Here is a 20,231-nt window from a genome sequence, read left to right as displayed (position 1 = left end):
ATAATGAATTATAAAATATTAATAAATAGAAATCTCAATTAAATAGACTTGGTAGATGGGAAAGGGGAGCTCTCTGATCCTGTGATGACAGCAGAGCCCAACAGAAAGATCCTTCTTTGCAGGCAAGGACTCATCCCATGAAAAGCCATGGATTCTGTGTTTACTCTAACCCTCCCATCTTCCTCTTCCCCCTTCAAAAAGGCTTCTCCTTCCCTTGTTATGCAGGAACTTGCACATGGCTCACCATGGTTGCAGACTTTGAGTTACAATTCTCTGCTGACCTTAAATAAACCCATCTTTTCTGGAGAAATACCTGGTATACTATGTGCTTCAGGGCAACAGAATGAATAGTTCAAGAAAAAAGTCACTATTTGCCTCAATACTAGGAGTCAAAATAAAAGCAAACATATTAACTTTATTAGAAGTGTCAAATTTTAAATTAATAAGTACTCAAGTTATACTTGAAGCCTTTGAAATACTAGTAATTCTGCAGAACATGTTCACATACAAAATATGAAGTGCTAATAAACACAACTAAATATCATTAATATGATGACATTGAGACACAAACAAATCATTTCATGTAATAATTCCTAGTCAGAACCAGCTGGCACAATATTTTAACAGATAAAAAGACATCAGCATTCAAACAGATGAGCAAATCATTAAATAAACCACTGCATTATTAGCTTGCAGACAAGTCCAACAGTTTGAGCAGGCTCACAATTTACAACTTGCTACAAAGCAAATCTATAATGTAATTGTTAAAGATCTCATCCAGCATTGTAAAAATGTAGGGTAGATCTCATGTAATATAAAAATACAATTCAAGCTCATTTATTTTCACAACAAAGCACAACTTTGACCACTCAGATTTTAGTGTATGTATGATTTACCTAGTACAACTTTTAAAAATTTCTTTTTCTGAACTCTACCCCCAAAGATTTTGGTCACTTTGGTTTGAGATAAAACCCCAGTATTTGGATTTTATAGGCATGGAAAATTCTTATGCGGGTGGTCACTGGACCACACAGTATTTGCGAAATAATGTTCAAGATTGAGAATCATTTTTCAGCAATTGCTTGCCTTGGCAACACATGTACTAAAAACTGGAACAATACAAAGAAAATTAGCATGGTCCCTGCACAAGGATGACAAGCTAATTCATGAAGCATTCTGTATTTTTAGAAACAGACTCATGGACATAGAGAACCGACTCCTGGTTGCCAAGGAGGAGAGCAAGGATAGGGGAGGGATGTATTGGGAATTTGGGATTAGCAGATGCAAACTATTATATACAATGGATAAGCAATGAGGCCCATGGAACTATATTCAATATTCTATGATAAAACATAATGGAAAAGTTATGAAAAAGAATATATATATATACACACACACACATATGTATAATCGGATCACTTTGCTGTACAGCAGAAATTAACATAAATCAATTATACTTCAATAAAATAATTTTTTTAAATAATCACTTTCCAGCCATTTAGACAAATTAACTTTCCAATAACTGCTTCTGAATTTAAAGATAGAACTCTGTCATATATGGGAAAGGAAAGATAATTTTCACTCTACCTTTCTAGGTTCTTGGCTGAGACCTCCCTATAATAGACAGATTAACAGGAGAAAAACAAACAGAATTTTAATAACATTTTTCACTCCTGTATACATGGGAAAGACCCATGAAAACTAATAATCCCTGAAACAATCCAAGTCATCATCTTAAATACCATCTCCAGCTAGAGACAAAACAAGATATTGGGGGTGGTGGGAAGGGGGCCCAGTTATAGGAGGTGACCAGAAAGAGCACAGTAAACAAGAGTAAAGGTTGTTATGCAGATTTAAATCGACCTCTGCATTAACAAGAGTTTCTAGAAATGTAAAGTCCACTTTCTCTTCCTAGTACAGCAAGGGAGACACACTTACAAATGGAGATTTTCCTTATAAATGTAAATATCTCTTACAAAAGGATAGCTTCTACTAAGTTTTCAGAGTTTTTTCTATGCCTGCTGTTTCTTAAAAATAATCAGCTTAAAATAATCCTTATGCCAATGAGGCATATTTTGGGGTGATATTTTGGTCCCCTTCACATAAATCTTCTGAGGCAACAGATATGTTAAGATACTGTAAAGGAGTGCCCCTCAAATTTGACTATATAATGGAACCAAATGGGAATATTTAAAATATACCAGTAATTGGATCCCTTAATTCAAAAGTTTGATTTAATTGGTCTGGGGTGCATGCTGAGAATTAGAATTTCTAAAAATCTCCTCAGATGATTTTTACGTGAAACTAAGATTAAGAATTTTTAATATACTTGAAATGCTTCTCAGACATTAATACATATAAAAGACTTTGCTAAACAGACTCTAGTTTTGATATGACGATTTAACCTGTGTCAAAACTAACCTTCCCACTGATGACATATTAACTACAAAATACCAAAAAAAGAAAAAAAACCACACACATCTTGATCCTGCCTCCCCTTCACTTAATTTCTTGATTTTAAAATGTATTATATTAAAATTTTAGAGATTTAAAAGAAATCTGTGGGGTTTTCTTGTGAAATGACTGGTATTATTTTTCAAAGTAAAGACATAAAGTAATGAATAAATCATGAAAACAGCTTAAATTAAGCTAGGTATGAGATGCTCCTTGGTTCATTGAAATTAATTCCTCTTTCTCAGGCTCTCTAACTTTGAAATGAGCCTTTGTTATCCTTATTTAGCAAAAATTCCATGGCCACTTGCTCTTTACAGAGTAAGGATGGTTATCATATCATTCCAGCCCCAGAATGGTATCCAGGAGACTAAATTGCACACACACACACATATTGATGCAGCAATTGTTGTTCAGTCACTAAGTCATGTGTGACTCTGTGACCCCATGGACTGTAGCACGCCAGGCTTCCCTGTCCTTCAACATCTCCCAGAGATTACTCACACATGTCCATTAATGCCATCCAACCGTCCCATCCTCTGTTGAGCCCTTCTCTTGCCCTCAATCTTTTGCAGCCTAATGGCCTTTTCCAATGAGTCGGCTCTTCACATCAGGTGGCCAAAGTATTGGAGCTTCAGCATCAGTCCTTCCAATAAACATTCAGGGTTGATTTCCTTTAGGATTGACTGGTTTGATCTCCTTGCAGTCCAAGGGACTCTCAAGAGTCTTCTCCAGCACCACAATTCAAAAGCATCAATTCTTCAGCACTCAGCCTTCTTTATGGTCCACTTCTCACATCCATACATGACTACTGGAAAAAAAACATAGCTTTGACTATATGGAACTTAGTTGGCAAAATGATGTCTCTGCTTTTTAATATGCAGTCTAGGTTTGTCATAGCTTTTCTTCCAAGGAGCAAGCATCTTTTAATTTTGTGGCTGCAGTCACCATCCACAGTAGCAATTGTACTGCTGCTGCTACTGTTGCTGCTGCTAAGTCACTTCAGTCGCGTCTGACTCTGTGAGACCCCATAGACGGCAGACCACCAGGCTCCACCGTCCCTGGGATTCTCCAGGCAAGAACACTGGAGTGGGTTGCCATTTCCTTCTCCAATGCATGAAAATGTAAAGTGAAAGTGAAGTCGCTCATTTGTGTCCGACTCTTAGTGACCCCATGGACTGCAGCCTACCAGGCTCCTCCGTCCATGGGATTTTCCAGGCAAGAGTATTGGAGTGGGTGCCATTGCCTTCTCCAAGCAATTGTACTATAAACATTTAAATACACTGCCCACTTGATGTGAAGAACTGACTCAGTGGAAAAAAACCCTAATGATGGGAAAGACGAAGGCAGGAGGAGAAGGGGACGACAGAGGATGAGATGGTTGGATGGCATCACAGACTCAATGGACATGAGTTTGAGTAAGCTCCGGGAGTTGGTGATGGACATGGCATGCTGCAGTCCATGGGATCGCAAAGAGTTGGACACGACTGTGCAACTGAACTGACCTAACCGACATTTATCAGTTATTATAACACTTACTGATGAAATCAGACATGGCTAGTCTTATCTATTTAAAATTATTTTATCTCAAGAAAATATTAGCTCAATAGCAGAAAACTCTATATAGCAGTTTCAGGTAAATTGAAGCATTTAAAGGATTTCTCAGTCAGTTTAGGTTTAAAAACAATAAGTTGTCATTTTATCCATTCCTCCTTTTCTTCTCCCTAGAATGACATCTCAGTTCCATAATGCTTACCTATTATCATGACATATGGGAGAGTGGGCTGGCCATTTACTGGGCCTCTACAAATACTGAGATACATCTCCTCTTGTTTCCAGTCATATAAACTCTATTGTATCATTTTATCATAACCAAGAGAGCACTGTCTATTTCAACCAGCTGTCAGTGTCATATTTCAGGCTTCTCTGGAAATTCATAAGACTTATACCATTCCGAGATAACAGGATGTGGATTAACACTCAAGTCCCCTCACTTTTAAGAGTCCCCAAAACTTTAGGGGGATTTCTATTAGTATTTATATTAGAACTAAACCCAATGGACTGGGATATGTCTTGGAGTTCCTTCCCAGAGATCCCATCTCTCTTTCTTTGCCATAAAAATTGTCCTTCTCCCCAGTTGGGAGGATCCTTGTCCAGTCTTCTAAGGCAGGAACAATTAGTTGTGATTCATCAGTGTTATTGTAATCTGAAAGACATTCTTCTATACCAACTTCTAAATCTAGGACCTCAATTCTTGTGTCGGAAGTCTCAGGCTATGGTAATTCAAAAGTGCTTCCTTTCAAAGTCATACCTTCAAAAGTTTATTTGGGAGTCTCGGGATGAACAGTGTCCATTTCTTTTTCTTACTGTTTCTTAGGATGCAATAATGGTCTCATGATGGGGGCAGTAAGCCCAGATATCTGAGTTCAGACAAGTAATAGGTAAAGAAAGTGTATGTGAAGGGAACTGATGGTTAATATTTCAAAATATTACTCTACCATTACTATCTCACATTTATAGTATTTAAAATAGAACACTTTATCTGCCCTTTCCCCAATTAGAATTCCTCCAGTGTTTCCTTTATTCCAATAAAATGCAACAATAAGATATAAAAAAAAAGGCATTCAACATTTGATATTATTTCCTAAATATCTTTTACATCTCTGAATTACTCTCCAACTTCACTACCACAACTCTAGTCCAGGCCAATGCCATCTCTCAGTTCTGTCACTAAAAAGACTATCATATACAGAGCACAAAGATCAACTAGGTGGATCATGCTGCTGCTGCCGCTGCTGCTAAGTCACTTCAGTCGTGTCCAACTCTATGCGACCGCATAGACGGCAGCCCACCAGGCTCCCCCGTCCCTGGGATTCTCCAGGCAAGAACACTGGAGTGGGTTTCCATTTCCTTCTCCAATGCATGAAAGTGTAAAGTGAAAGTGAAGTCGCTCAGTTGTGTCCAACTCTTCACGACCCCATGGACTGGAGCCTACCAGGCTCCTCCATCCATGGGATTTTCCAGGCAAGAGTACTGGAGTGGGGTGCCATTGCCTTCTCCGAGGTGGATCATGAAGACAGGTCAAAACTTGAAGTGGTAATCTCTGTGGAGATCTCTCTCTCCTCTCTTTCTTCCCTCACCTTTCCTCCTCCCCTCTTCTCCTTCAACTTTGCTCTAAAGACAGACCTTATTCAAGAACTGGGCTGGCAACCAAAACTCCGATAGAAATCATACCAACTTTCCAGATGAACCAAGTAAAGGAAACTCAGCAAAGTAGAGAGCAAGGAAGAAATAAAGGCGATAGATCCAGAAAAAAACAGAAATCCTTCAGTGTACATGGAGCCATACAAGTCTCAGCACTAACCCTAAAGTATCTGTGCTTGGTACAAGTCCAATGCAATATAGCAAAAGCTAAGAAAATTGAAATTATACTTGAACCACCTGTTAAATCTGAGCCTAAACCTTGAAGCAAACATTTAAAATAGGATTTCTACAACTCAGTAATAAGAAAACAAATATTCCAATAAAAACAGCAAAATATTTAAATAAGCACTTCATGAAAGACATATAAATGGCCAATAAACACATGAAAAGACATTAAACATCATTAATTATCATGGAAGTACAAAGCAAATCACAACAATATACCACTACACAACTTTACAATGGGTAAAACCAAAAAGACTGACAGTGTCAGTGAGGGTGGAGCAGTGGAAAATACTAGTGATCAAATGTCTTTGCAAAACATTTTTAGCTTGTTTGTTTATAGAGTTAAATGCACATCTACCATGCAAACTTGCCATTTCACCTCTAAGTGTTTAATTAAAAAAAAAACCTGAAAACATATAGCCATACAAAGATTGTGCATAGGTATTCACACCAGCTTTAGTATTCACACCAGCTTTATTTTATGACTAAAAACTAGGGGGGAGAATGTTCATCAACAAGTGAAGAGATAAACTACAATATATGCAGAGAGTGGAATACCACTCAGCAATAAAAAGAAATTATATATGAATACACACATATATATAGATGGCTTATTCCTTTATATATATTATTATTATTCCATCTATAAAATGTTCTAAAAAGTATAAACTAATCTACAGTAATAAAAACTGATCTTGTGATTACCCAGAGATGGGTATAGAGTGTGGGTGATCAAACTCTTCATTACCTAGACTGTTATGACTGTTTCATGGCAGAACACATAGAATTTTCTGTTTGCAAATTATGCCTCAATAAATATGTAAAAATAAAAATAGTAGCAAATAAACATGCATACACACACAAATATACTATTCATAACAGATAAAATATTTGCCAATCCACACTCATTATTATGCACTACAGTGTTATAGTTAAGATTGAGATCTCTAGAATTATTTGACCTAGGTGAGAAACCAACCATTTATTAGCCATGTAGCACTGGGCAAGTTAGTTACCCTGTCTGAGTTTCGGGTTCACTGATTACAGAATAGGAATAAAAATTTATCTATAAAAAGTAAACAAAAAGTATCACTGGGTTTAATTTAAGTATCACATTTATTAATATGATGTACAAAGATCTGCATGGCCTTTCCTATTCCTATATTTTCAGCTTCTTTTATGACCATTTCACATTTTGCCCCAGACACATGCCATGTTCTTTGGTCTTCCTGTACATTAGCACGTGCTACAGGTAAGTTATCTAAACCACTTAGGACAAGATGTGCAGAAATCAAATATTAGATTTCAGGAAGTAACACAGAGCATATATTACATATAACATATTACCTAATAACCTAGTGGGTTTGGAGCAGTAACCTCTAATCAGACATACCAATATTCAGGTTGAAAACCACATCCAAATTTAAATGATTACATGTTAGACAAAGAGGCCATTGAAAGACTCACATAAGTGCTAGCTAGATTTTGTCACTAAATATGTTAAGATCAGTTCAAGTTTTACTTACAATTAAGTTTTTAAAATATAGTTCATGGCTTTGGTGATTTCAGAATTGCTAACAAGAGATTGACAACCGACCTTTCTGTGTGTGGAATTACTTTCTCCCATTGGCCTTCTCATCTCATATTCTCTATCTAGTCTATCTCATCCATGCCCAAATTGTCTAGTACAATATATGTACATATGATCCTACATTTTTTGTTCTAGCTTGGAATTCAACTTTGCATATACAACTGATTACTTGGCATTTCTACTTGGAAGTCTTACAGATATCTCAAAATATCATGTTCATAATTCCATTTTCTCTGCCCATCCTGCTCCTCTTCCAGTCTTCCTCATCTCAATACATTAGACCTCTATCCATCCAATTGCTGAAGCCAAAATCTAGTGCCATCTTTGATTTCTCTAGTGGTCCAGGTGGCACTAGTGGTAAAGAACCTGCCTGACAATGCAGAAGACATGAGATGCGGCTTTGATCCCTTGGTCAGGAAGTTCCCCTGGAAGAGGGTATGGCAAACCACTCCAGTATTCTTGCCTGGATAATCCCATGGACAGAGGAACCTGGCAGGACTATACAGTTCATGGAATTCTCCAGGCCAGAATACTGGAGTGGGTAACTGTTCCCTTCTCCAGGGATTGAACCCAGGTCTCCTGCATTGCAGGTGTATTCTTTACCAGCTGAGCCACCAAGGAAGCCTGGGATACAGTCCATAGGGTTGCAGAGTCAGACACAACTGAAGCAACTTAGCTAGCACACATGCACTAATCCAAAAATCTAAACGGCATCCTTGATTTCTCAAGTTTTCTTCCAAAGCACTATTTACGTAATAGTGAGAGGAACCTTTTTAAAACAGACTGAACTGTATCATTCCCCTGGCTTAAATCCCTTCAACGAGAGCCTGTTCTCAGGATAGAATCTAATGCCCCTAACATGGACAATAAGACTTTACAAGCTCTAGCGCCTCCCTGCCCCTGGGTCCCAGCTTGCCCTTCAGTCACTATGCTCAAGGCCATTGCCTTTCTTTCTTTTCTTCTGTTCCTCACATGACTAACTCCCATTCATTCTTCATATCTCACCTTGGAGGGAGGTGGGAGGGGGGTTCTGGAAGGGGAACACATGTACACCCATGGTGGATTCATGTCAATGTATGACAAAACAAATACAATGTTGTAAAGTTAAAAAATAGATAAATAAACTAATTTAAAATAACAACAACAACAAAAAAAACTCTCCTCGATGCCCCAATATAAATTAGGACCCTGATATAGGTATACTCTCAAATACTTCCTCCTAGAAAGTACACATATCTAAGAATAAATAATACAAACATTAAGACACCAAGAATATTTACAGTGGTATTCAAAGAGGAGCACTTTTCTTTAGAGAACCTTTTTAGTGACAGTCAAATGTGCTTTTAGTACTATTTCCAAAAAATTCAGAAAAGAATACATCTTTCTGTTTTTCCCTTCAGAAAATTTGAAGCTGTGCATTTGGGAAGGGATTAAAGTTTTAATTAAAATTATTGATAAAAGATTAATGGATAAAGTATGAAAAAGAAAAGGAGGGGGGAAAGCAACCTAGTTCAACCCAGATTACTGTGAAATCCAGGGAGCCTTCTCTGGGGCTTATCAACTCTTCCCTAAGGGAAAACAGACTACCAAATTGTCTTAGGAGGCAGTTTAAATTCTTTCTCTCACACTTACAGTTTCTGTGACCCTCTACAAAACATGTAATCTATCTGCACCTTACTTTTTTCATCTTTAAACAAAGAGGGCCATCCATCTGACCTCTCCTCCCAAAGTTATTGTGAGAACCAGAAAGGATAAGAAACAAATGTGTTGCTAATTCTAAATGGTAGCAAATTGAAACTTAATCCAATGACTCAAAGTGAAAACATCATTATTACAAGAGCTGACATTAAATATTCTAAATATCTGGCTCCGGCGCAAGAATACCAGTAAATATACTCTTAATCTGAGTACATGGGGTAAATGAGGGGCCAGTAAACACTGAAATGCCTCTTCCACTTTGGGCCTGTAGCTGACAGCCTGTCCCCACTTCCTGCCTTTCTAAGGGTACAATGACCAGCATATGCACATCACAGAACTCCAGGAGAAGAGCAAAGTGGACCACTTCTTATTTAGTGCAGAAACATGCTAACCATGCTTTTTGCTGTTGTTTTTCATAGAATTGTGATAGGATGCTGCAGAGATGAGTTCTTTATTGCTGCTGTAACAAATTAGTTTAAACAAATACCCAGTGATTATGTCACAGGGTTTCCCTGGTGGCTCCGCTGGTAAAGGATCTGCCTGCAGTGCAAGAGACCAGGGTTCAATTTCTGAGTTGGAAAGATCCCTTGGAGAAGGGAAAGGCTACCCACTCCAGTATTCTGGCCTGCAGAATTCCATGGACTGTATAGTCCATGGAGTCCCAAAGAGTCGGACACGAGTGAACGACTTTCACTTTTTCTTTTCTGCAGGATGCAAGTTTGGCTTGGGCCTCACTGAGCTAAAATGGAGATGTCAGCATATCTGTGTCTCCTCCTGTGGGCCTATGGGGTAGATTCAGCTTCCATGTGCACTGAGGCTTCTGGGAAAATCCGATTTCTCATATTGTGTTTGAGGAACTGAGGCCCCAGTTTCAAAGCTAGCTGTTGGCTAGGATTCGTTCTCAGCTTCTGGAGACCAATCACAAAACTTGGCTTGTGGCCTTTTCCCACTACTTCAAAGTGGATCAGGTCCTGATATTTAGAATCTCTTTGATTTTTTTCATCTCTTGTCTCCACTGAGGGAAAATTCTCTCCTTATATAAGGGCTCATGTGAATAAGACTGGACCCACATGGATAATCTAGGTAGTCTATCTTAAAGTCTGTAACTTTAATTATATCCATTCATTAAAACATACATATGTATGATTCCACATATATGAAGTCCCTTTTTTCATGTAAATTAATAGATTTATAGGTTGCAGGAATTAAATGTGCACATATTTATGGAAAAATTATTTGTCTACCAGTCTCTGTATCATATGCTTACGAAGTTTTGCTACTAAAAGGGACATTATTTGAAGTTAGAGTACACATATATTTGAATAGGTATGTTGATATTGCATGGATGATGGTGAGAACAAATACTCAATTCTTTTATCCATTAAGTCCATTAAAATAGCCTTTATGTGTGTGTGGAGAGGGAGGTTTTGAGAAAACATTAAAGACTGTGTCAGTTCCCAGAAAACTGGGATTGTTTTGTTTTTATTATTTTGTGATTAGTTGCAAGTTTCTAAAATTTGTACCCTAGTAAGAAATATAACAGAAAAGAAACAGGACTTCTTGATCCTTTAGATTCAATAATAACTTTTAAGGTTTACTCCGTGTGTGTACAAGTCACAATTTGAGAAAGAAGTGAAAAGAAAACTTGAAAATAAAGAGATGGGTTTCTTTTATGACATAAAAGGAACAGAGATCAAGAAAAACATTTGAAGAGAAATTCCTTGGGTCTGAGATCTAGAACACATAATATTTGTTAACAAAAATAAAACTGCTCTCTTGGAGCCTAAGTTAATATCATTAATCCATCTCAACAGAGCATAAACTCCAAAGAGTGTATGCACATTCACAGCAGGGCTAATGTAATGGGGAAATAGGAAAGAAAAATAAAAATATGTATCCTTTAAATGATAAAATAGGATAACTGAATGTGCCTAATCTCTACTACAAAATGGAAAACTCAAGACAAACGATACTTTACACAATTCCAAAATGGAGACTATCTCTGTAGAGATATTAGAAAAATAAAATTTGCAAGCTTGGTAGTTTTTAACAGTGCATATTACAGAGAATGTTGTTACTGACTTTTACTTTCATGTTAAAATTTTACACCTAAACAGTTTGTCCCTATTTACTTAGACTTCTAATGTTATTAAAAGAAAATCTCTGCTTTTTATTAATTCTTAAATCAAGATATTTAATCTATAAGAATAGTGGTGACATTCCATAGAACTTTTATATATCCAATTTACATTATGTCATTTAAAGAAGTGATAAATTTTTAAATATATGATTCCATAAAAAATATTTCTATAGGAATATGGATTTGAAGCAGAGGAGAAAATAAAAGCACAGGCTTATAGGATAATCTTGGTTGAAAGTTTCCTGCACCATTTTTCGTAATATATATTTGTTGAGAAAACAACTTTTTTAAACAGAGCCTTCAAATATATTACCCCAAAATAGTACATAGTTATTATCATACTTTATTTGTGGTTACAATACCAACCTTTAAAAATTTCAGATCTTATAAATCTCTTCTCTTTCCTTTTTATTGTATCTTTAAACTCATTCATTAATTTGCCTTTTCCTGTTATTTTCAAATCTCTTTTCAAATAAAAGTATCTCCTTTTATTTAGTGATTGCACAATTTTATTCTATTGATAATTCAATTTAATGAATTGCTCTGGTATATTTTTCAAATATTACTTCTTGCTATCCTTAAATTTCTTTTTTCCTAGCTTCGTGAATTGAATGTTTAATTTATTTTCAAGTCTTCTTGCATTAAAATAAGAACTTTTAAAGTTATTGATTTTTCTCTATAGAGTTTTCCACATTCTCTCTGGTTTAAACTGCAGTGTGATCAATTCCTATGATTTCCTATAAAGTCAAAGATTAAAGTTTGGGCTTCTGCTTTGTTCTAAGAATTACATAAAAAGAGGTTCAAAATTTCCAAATGGTTCTATTTTTGCTGAATTTTTATTTGAAAATCCATTGTGAGCTGTGATTTCTCTACAGGTTAATTTGTATCAATATTATTCCTTTTTATTTTATCACTCTGCTGCTCTGGAAAAGAGAACCTGTCCTTCCACTGTATTTTCTAAAGAGTGGCCATTTATATTTAGGAAAGTTATTGATTTTCATATATTAACTTTGTGATCAACAAGTTTGTTCCTTTTGTCATCAATGTTTCAGTTGATTTCTATTTTGGATTATTAACAGTGTACATTCTTATCATTTGTATATGATACTTATTTCTTGCTCTCCTTCCTAATAGGTTTACCTGTTATTATATTCTCCTGTGTATTAACTATTTGCACTGACTAGTACTTATAGAACTTTCAGGAAAAGGTGATACTTGGCATTATTGCCTCATTCCTCTTTTGATGAGACCTTTTTCAATATTTCATAACCGAACATGTTAAGGAAGCATCCATCTATGCATGGTTATCAACAATGAAGAAAAATCTGAATTGGCCTATTACTATGGTGAATTACACAAACATATTAATACTTTCCTAGTCTCAAGTAATCCCTACATTCTGAACAAATCTTGTTGAGCTGTAGTAAATTAATCTTTTAATGCACCAGTGGATTCTCTTAATAATATTTTACATTTACGATTTATATATTTAAATCTTCTAGGATCTTCTTGTCTACTATTTTTTGAGTCTCAGCATTTTGCCAACTTCCAAAAGAATACTGGCAGCTCTCATTCTCTTTCTATAATTTGGAACAGTTTAAACAGTATCAGGATAATCACACCTTTAAATATTTGAAATAATCCATGATGAAATCAACAGGACAAGGGAATAAATTTAAGGGGAAGGACACAGTTCTTGTGACAGATTCTATCTCAGATTTTATGAAACTGTTCCCCAATATTTTTGGTCTAGCTGAGAAGAAACAAGAAAACTTTAATTTATTATTTTATTTATCATTACTTTATTATTTGCCAAATCTGAAGTGTGCTAAGTCACTTCAGTCGTGTCTGACCCTATGCGACCCTATGGACTGTAGCCAGCCAGGCTCCTTTTTCCATGGGATTCTCCAGGCAAGAATACTGGAGTGGGTTGCCATGTCCTCCCCTCCAGGGGATTTTTCCAACCCAAGATGGAACCCACGTCTTTTATGTCTTCTGCATTAGCAGGGGGTTCTTTACCACTAGCACCACCCAGGAAGCCCAAATTGGAGGGCCTCTTTTCTACTGGAAGCAGGAAGAGAGAAACAGTTGGAGTCAAACATATGCCAATGAACTTTACCACTGAGCTGAATTTAAAATTCATTCTTTTAACCCATATTTATTCAGTACCTTTTAGACATTGTGGGCTTCCCAGGTGGCTCAGCAGTAAAGAATCTGCCTGCCAGTGCAAGAGACACAAGTTTGATCCCTGGATCAGAAAGGTCCCCTGGAGAAGGAAATGGCAACCCACTCCAGTATTCTTGCCTAGGAAATCCCATGGACAGAGGAGCCTGGTAGGCTACAGTGGAATATTACACAGAAAAGAATACGACAAGAGGCAAGATTACAGAAGTGAGTGAAGACAGGAAAGGGAAGTCAACATATGGATGATTTGTGTTCCTGCAGAAAATATACAAGCATTAAATTTATGGAATGAGTTTAAATTATTTGTATAATCATGAGCACCAAAGAATTGATGCTTTTGAACTGTGGTGTTGGAGAACACACTTGAGAGTCCCTTGGACTGCAAGGAGATCCAACCAGTCCATCCAAAAGGAAATTAGTCCTGAATATTCAGTGGGAGGACTGATGCTGAAGCTGAAGCTCCAATACTTTGGCCACCTGATGCGAAGAACTGACTCATTGGAAAAGACCCTGATGCTGGGAAAGAGAGAAGGCAGGAGGAGAAAGGAACAACAGAGGAGGAGATGGTTGGATGGCATCACCGACTCAATGGACTTGAGTTTGAGCAAACTCCGTGAGCTGGTGATGGACAGTGAAGCCTGCTGCAGTCCATAGGGTTGCAAAGAGTTGGATATGAATGAACGACTGAACTGATAATAATAAACATAATAAAAGTATTTTAAAGAACACAATAAACATGGGTGAAAGAAAGAGGAAGAAAGAGAGGGAGAGAGAGAGGAAGTGGGGGAAATATTTATAAATTACAGCTCCAGTGAGACTCTTAGTATTAATACTGTATTAAAAAAACCTGTATTCTCAGGTTGTCAAATTATGCTCATTATTCTATTTTCTCCAGTTTGCATATTTTTAAAACTAAGTTTATAATAAGTGTTAGTTTCATTGGAAAATTATGGAAAGTATAATACACAGAATAAAAATTATATATATATTTCTCATTTCTATCTACTCTTTCTTTATATGTATATCTGTAACTAGGCTTAAAGAATAGCAAGGAGAGATAAGAAAGCCTTCCTAAGTGAACAATGCAAAGAAATAGAGGAAAACAATAGACTAGAGATCTCTTCAAGAAAATTAGAGATACCAAGGGAAACATTTCACCTAAAGATGGCCACAATAAAAAATAGAAATGGTATGGACCTAAGAGAAGCAGAAGATATTAAGAAGAGGTGGAAAGAACACACAGAAGAGCTATACAAAAAAGATCTTTGTGACCAAGATAACCACGATGGTGTGATCAGTTACCTAGAGCCAGATATCCTGGAGTGTGAAGTCAAATGGGTCTTAGGAAGCATCACTATGGACAAAACTAGTGGAGGTGATGGAATTCCAGTTGAGCTATTTCAAATCCTAAAAGATGATGCTGTTAAAGTGATACACTTAATAAGCCAGCAAATTTGGAAAACTCAGCAGTGGCCACAAAACTGGAAAAGGTAAGTTTTCATTCCAATCCCAAAGAAGGGCATTGCCAAAGAATGTTTGAACTACCATGCGATTGCACTCATTTCACATGTTAGCAAGGTCATGCTCAAAATCCTCCAACCTAGGTTTCAAAAGTATGTGAACTGAGAACTTCCAGATGTACAAACTGGATTTAGAAAAAGCAGAGGAACTAGAGATCAAATTGCTAACATCTGTGTGTACATAGAAAAAGCAAGAGAATTCCAGAAGAAAATATACTTCTGTTTCACTGACTACACTAAAGCCTTTGACTGTATGGATCACAACAAACTGTGGAAAATTCTTCAAAAGATGGGAATACCAGACTACCTTACCTGCCTCCTGAGAAATCTGTATGCAGGTCAAGAAGCAACAGTTTGAACTGGACATGGAACCAAAAATGGACTGGTTCAAAACTAGGAAAGGAGTACGTCAAGGCTTTATATTGTCACCCTGCTTATTTAACTTATATGCAGAGTACATCATATGAAATGCCAGGCTGGATGAAGCACAAGCTGGAATCAAGATTTCCAGGAGAAATATCAATAACCTCAGATAGTCAGATAACACTACCCTTATGGCAGAAAGCAAAGAGGGACTAAAGAGCTTCTTGATGAAGGTGAAAGAAGAGAGCAAAAAAGCTGACTTAAAACTCAACATTCAGAAAACTAAGATCATGGCATCTGGTACCATCACTTCATGGGAAATAGATGGGGAAACAGTGGAAACAGTGTCAGACTTTATTTTGGGGGGCTCCAAAATCACTGCAGATGGTGACTGCAGCCATGAAATTAAAAGACACTTGCTCCTTGGAAGAAAAGCCGTGACAAACCTAGACACCATATTAAAAAGCAGAGACATTACTTTGCCAACAACGGTCTGTATAGTCCATGCTATGGTTTCTCCAGTAGTCATGTATGGATTTGAGAGTTAGGCCATAACGAAGGCTGAGCACCGAAGAATTGATGCTTTTGAACTGTGGTGCTGGAGAAGACTCTTGAAGAGTCCCTTGGACTTCTTGGTCAAGGAGATCAAACCAGTCAATCTTAAAGGAAATCAATCCTGAATATTCAGTGGAAGGACTGCTGCTGAAGCTCCAATTCTTTGGCCACCTGATTTGAAAAGCCGACTCTTTGGAAAAGACGGTGATGCTGGGAAAGATTGAAGGCAGGAGAGAAAGGGACGACAGTGGATGAGATGGTTGGATGGCATCGCCGACTCAGTAGACATGAGTTTGAGCGAGCTCCAGGAGTTGGTAAAGGACAGGGAAGCCTGGCACACTGCAGTCCATGGGGTTGCACTGAGTGAATGAACAACAACTAGGCTGAGATCAACCTGAAAACACAGTTTTGTATTCTGAATTTCATCTTTCTTCATTTTTTCATGTCATTAAAATTCTTTACAATAGCTGATAAATTTTCCATTGTGTGTATTCACCAAATATTACTTTAATGCTTCAATTAAAGGAAAGATCATAACGTTAAGCTTGCCTCAAAACGAGCACTTACTTTAAAGCAGCAGTTGATTTCTGCATAAGTACAGTGGTTTCTGATTGAAAAGTGCAATGGGTACATATGTAGATAAAACTAATGATTAGAGGAAAATAAAATCTCATCAGCACAATTCAACACCTATAGTAGCAGTATGGTATTTACTTCAGTGATAAATGGTTAATTTATGTCAATCATGGATAATGGTTGTGTAACATAATTTCATCAATTTAAGTAATTTACATTATTGTTCATTCAATCAATGGTTTACATCTAAAATTTTATCATGGACTATAACATTAAATTATCACTTTTGAGCATAGAACATCTAATAGATGCAGCTGCAATGGAAGAGCTCAATATACATTCCTTAAAGAAGAAACTTATTTAACCTCCAGTTCAGTTCAGTTCAGTTCAGTCGCTCAGTCGTGTCCAACTCTTTGCAACCCCATGAATCGCAGCACGCCAGGCCTCCCTGTCCATCACCAACTCCTGGAGATTACCCAAACTCATGTCCATCGAGTCAGTGATGTCATTCAGCCATCTCATCCTCTGTCATCCCCTTCTCCTCCTGCCCCCAATCCTTTTTTTTTTTTTTTTTGTCTTTTCCAATGAGTCAACTCTTCGCATGAGGTGGCCAAAGTATTGGAGTTTCAGCTTCAACAGCAGTCCTTCCAATGAACACCCAGGATTGTAAGCATCTTTTAATTTCATGGCTGCAATCACCATCTGCAGTGATTTTGGAGCCCCCAAAAATAAAATCTGACACTGTTTCCACTGTTTCCCCATCTATTTCCCATGAAGTGATGGGACTGGATGCCATGATCTTAGTTTTCTGAATGTTAACCTCCAATTAAATAATTCCAAACCCAAAGTCAACATTTGTTTAACACTTAGTGAGCCAAAGTAAACTGAGGAGTGCAGGTGTTGATTTTAACTAAAGCTTTCCCTTGAAATCCAGTTGTAACAATTTAATGGTTACATTCAAAATAATTTAAACCTAAAAAAAATGTTTTTAAACCCAACAATATTAAATTCATTTTTTTCTCAAAGTGGCATTGTCGTTTAATAAGAAATCTAATATTGCATCTTGTCAAGTCATCAGCACATGTGGTTAGAATCCCAGCACCACTGTTTACTATTTCATGTTCTATGAAGAGTCATGTGAGTATGCATTAATATAAACTTTGGGGGCATGCACATCTGTATTTAATCCAAACTTGTCAAATAACTAGTCAGGAGATATCAGGAAAATTCCTTAACCTCTATGAGTCACATTTTCCTCATGAGTAAAATAGAGATAATAATAATCTACCTCATGGAGTCCACTGGGTGGATTGTACAATAAATAATTTGTTCCGCTCAGGGACTGATACTCTGTCTGAAACATAACAGATGTGCACAGATTAGTAATGTTGGCCTCGGTTTCCTATTTTGTAATTAGTCACATTTAAAGGATTGGATGAGAGTATTTATAACAGCTGGAAAAACACCAGGCTGGAAAATATTTATAATAGCTGGAAAAATACCAATGATATTTTAATATCATTGCTATAGAAGAGTACACATACTTGTGTACACATGTATACATGAATGCATACAAAATCAATGTGAAGAAAGCAGCACACTTTCTAGTTGAATACACAGCTCTGAATATGCAAATGAACATAAGAAACAGAACTGAAAAGCATTCACTAAGCCATTATCGGTTATCCTTCCCTGTTAAGTCCATTACATGGGTATCTTCATGATAAATAGCCATGTTAAAGTAAATTATAGACTGAGAGCAGCAAAAAGACAGTTAGATATAGTCCTTCATTTATTTTCCATTCTGTTGCCTAGACACCTCCTCCTTGGAAATTCTAATGTAATATGACTCGCTGTTGTCTCATAGCCTTCTAAATAGGAGGGAAGGGAAAACTAAAGAATGGCAAGCAACACTTGAGGTTGTATTTAAAAGTGAAAATACAAGACTTTTTCTCTAAGTGGAGAGCTTTTAATAAACACTGATGGTGGAGAGCATCTAATAAATACTGCTTAAATGAGAGATCAAGTCTAGATAGACAAAATCACACTCAGTTTTTATTTTATAAACTCTAATTCATTATTTAACACTTCCTTGGAATTTATTGTTTTGGCTCATAGTAGCTCAGTCCGGATCTTTAACAACCACAGAGTTTCTAGTCATGTTCTACCGAATTTTTACAACAAAGTCACAGAAACATACCATGCTATTTATACCACTGTTTCAAAATAACTATAAATTTTACTTATGGTATATGCAGCATATTTGTATACACAATTTGTTTTTAAAATTCATCCTCCAAATGTCCAATTCTCTGATTATCCTTTAGCCCATTTCATTTCAGTAATATTTACTAAGACCATATTGATATTTGCCTGTATTGAAAAATTTTGTAACTTATGTCTTAGCCTGCCTATTTCTTATGTATCCTTCAAATCTCAGACTACATTTTTCTTCCTTAGGAAGGATTTCACTGACTTTCCTGTAAATATCAATTCGTTGTTATAGACTCTTCAGTCTATAATACTCGTAGCAAAATTTCATAAAAGTTTATTTCATCATTTGTTTAAAGTCTGTTTCTAACACTAATAGTAAGTTATAAGAAGGCAGGGACCATGCTTGTTTTAGCAAAACTGTTGTATCTCCAGAGACTAAGAAGTTATGGCATAGACTTGACAGGCACATAACAAATATCTGATGAAATAATGGATAAATGAACGTAATAGATATTAATATCTGTGAAATTCAGTTCCCCATCTGTCCAATGGGAATAGTAATACCCAACAAAACTCAAAGAGGTTTTCTTGTGATTGATCTGGCTATAATAGACAAGTAAAAATAGCAAAACACCTGATATCTACCAAGTGTTAAATAAATGACAGCATTCATCAACTTCTATACTTGTGCATACTTGAGTAGGTAAGGCAGATAAGTAAACAGGCAACTGCAAGTGTGATGAGATTCAGGGGTGGTGGGGGGGGAGAAGACTAAGGTGCTATGAGAGCTTACAACAGATACCATTAATCTAAGCAGGAGTGAATCTCCCTGAGAAAGGAATGAGCGAATGGTAAATAAATGAATTAAAGAAAGAATAAATGAATACTAGGCATCATGCTAGGTTGGGGAAACGAGGATAAATAGTCAATCACTCCACTAAAGAGATTATATTGTACTTTATTGATCTTCTCTGTGAACATTTGCTATACAACAAATTACTTTGCCGACAAAGGTCCGTCTAGTCAAAGCTATAGTTTTTCTAGTAGTCATGTATGGATGTGACAGTTGGACCATAAAGAAAGCTGAGAGCTGAAGAACTGATGCTTTTGAACTGTGGTGTTGGAGAAGACTCTTGATAGTCCCTTGAACTGCAAGGAAATCAAAACAATCGATCCTAAAGGAAATCAACCCTGAATATTCATTGGAAGGGCTGATGCTGAAGCTCCAATATTTTGGCCACCTGATGCAAAGAGTCGACTCACTGGAAAAGACCCTGATGCTAGAAAGCTTGAAGGCTGGAGGAGAAGGGGACAACAGAGGACAAGATGGTTGGATGGCATCACCAACTCAATGAACGTGAGTTTGAGCAAGCTCCAGGAGATGGTAAAGGACAGAGAAGACTGTTGTGCTGCAGTCCATGGGGTCACAAAGAGTCGGACATGACTGAGTGACTCAACAACAACAACAACATACAACAAACTACCATTAAAATATATGTAACTAAAAGAA

General features: G+C 36.7%; 1 non-coding gene across 1 annotated transcript; it reads left to right on the top strand.

The window, feature by feature from the left end:
* The first annotated feature begins 1,080 nt into the window (after positions 1-1,080).
* LOC145537254 (U6 spliceosomal RNA) lies at positions 1,081-1,186 on the top strand. Its single transcript, XR_014076284.1, has one exon. It is a non-coding gene; the product is annotated as a U6 spliceosomal RNA (small nuclear RNA).
* The last annotated feature ends 19,045 nt before the right edge of the window (positions 1,187-20,231 follow it).

Source organism: Giraffa tippelskirchi, chromosome X (assembly GCF_054371585.1).
Source record: "Giraffa tippelskirchi isolate mGirTip1 chromosome X, T2T-mGirTip1v1.2.pri, whole genome shotgun sequence".
Classification (NCBI taxonomy): Eukaryota; Metazoa; Chordata; class Mammalia; order Artiodactyla; family Giraffidae; genus Giraffa; species Giraffa tippelskirchi.
Note: the sequence above shows the minus strand (reverse complement) of the source record. Positions and strands in the feature narration are given on the sequence as shown.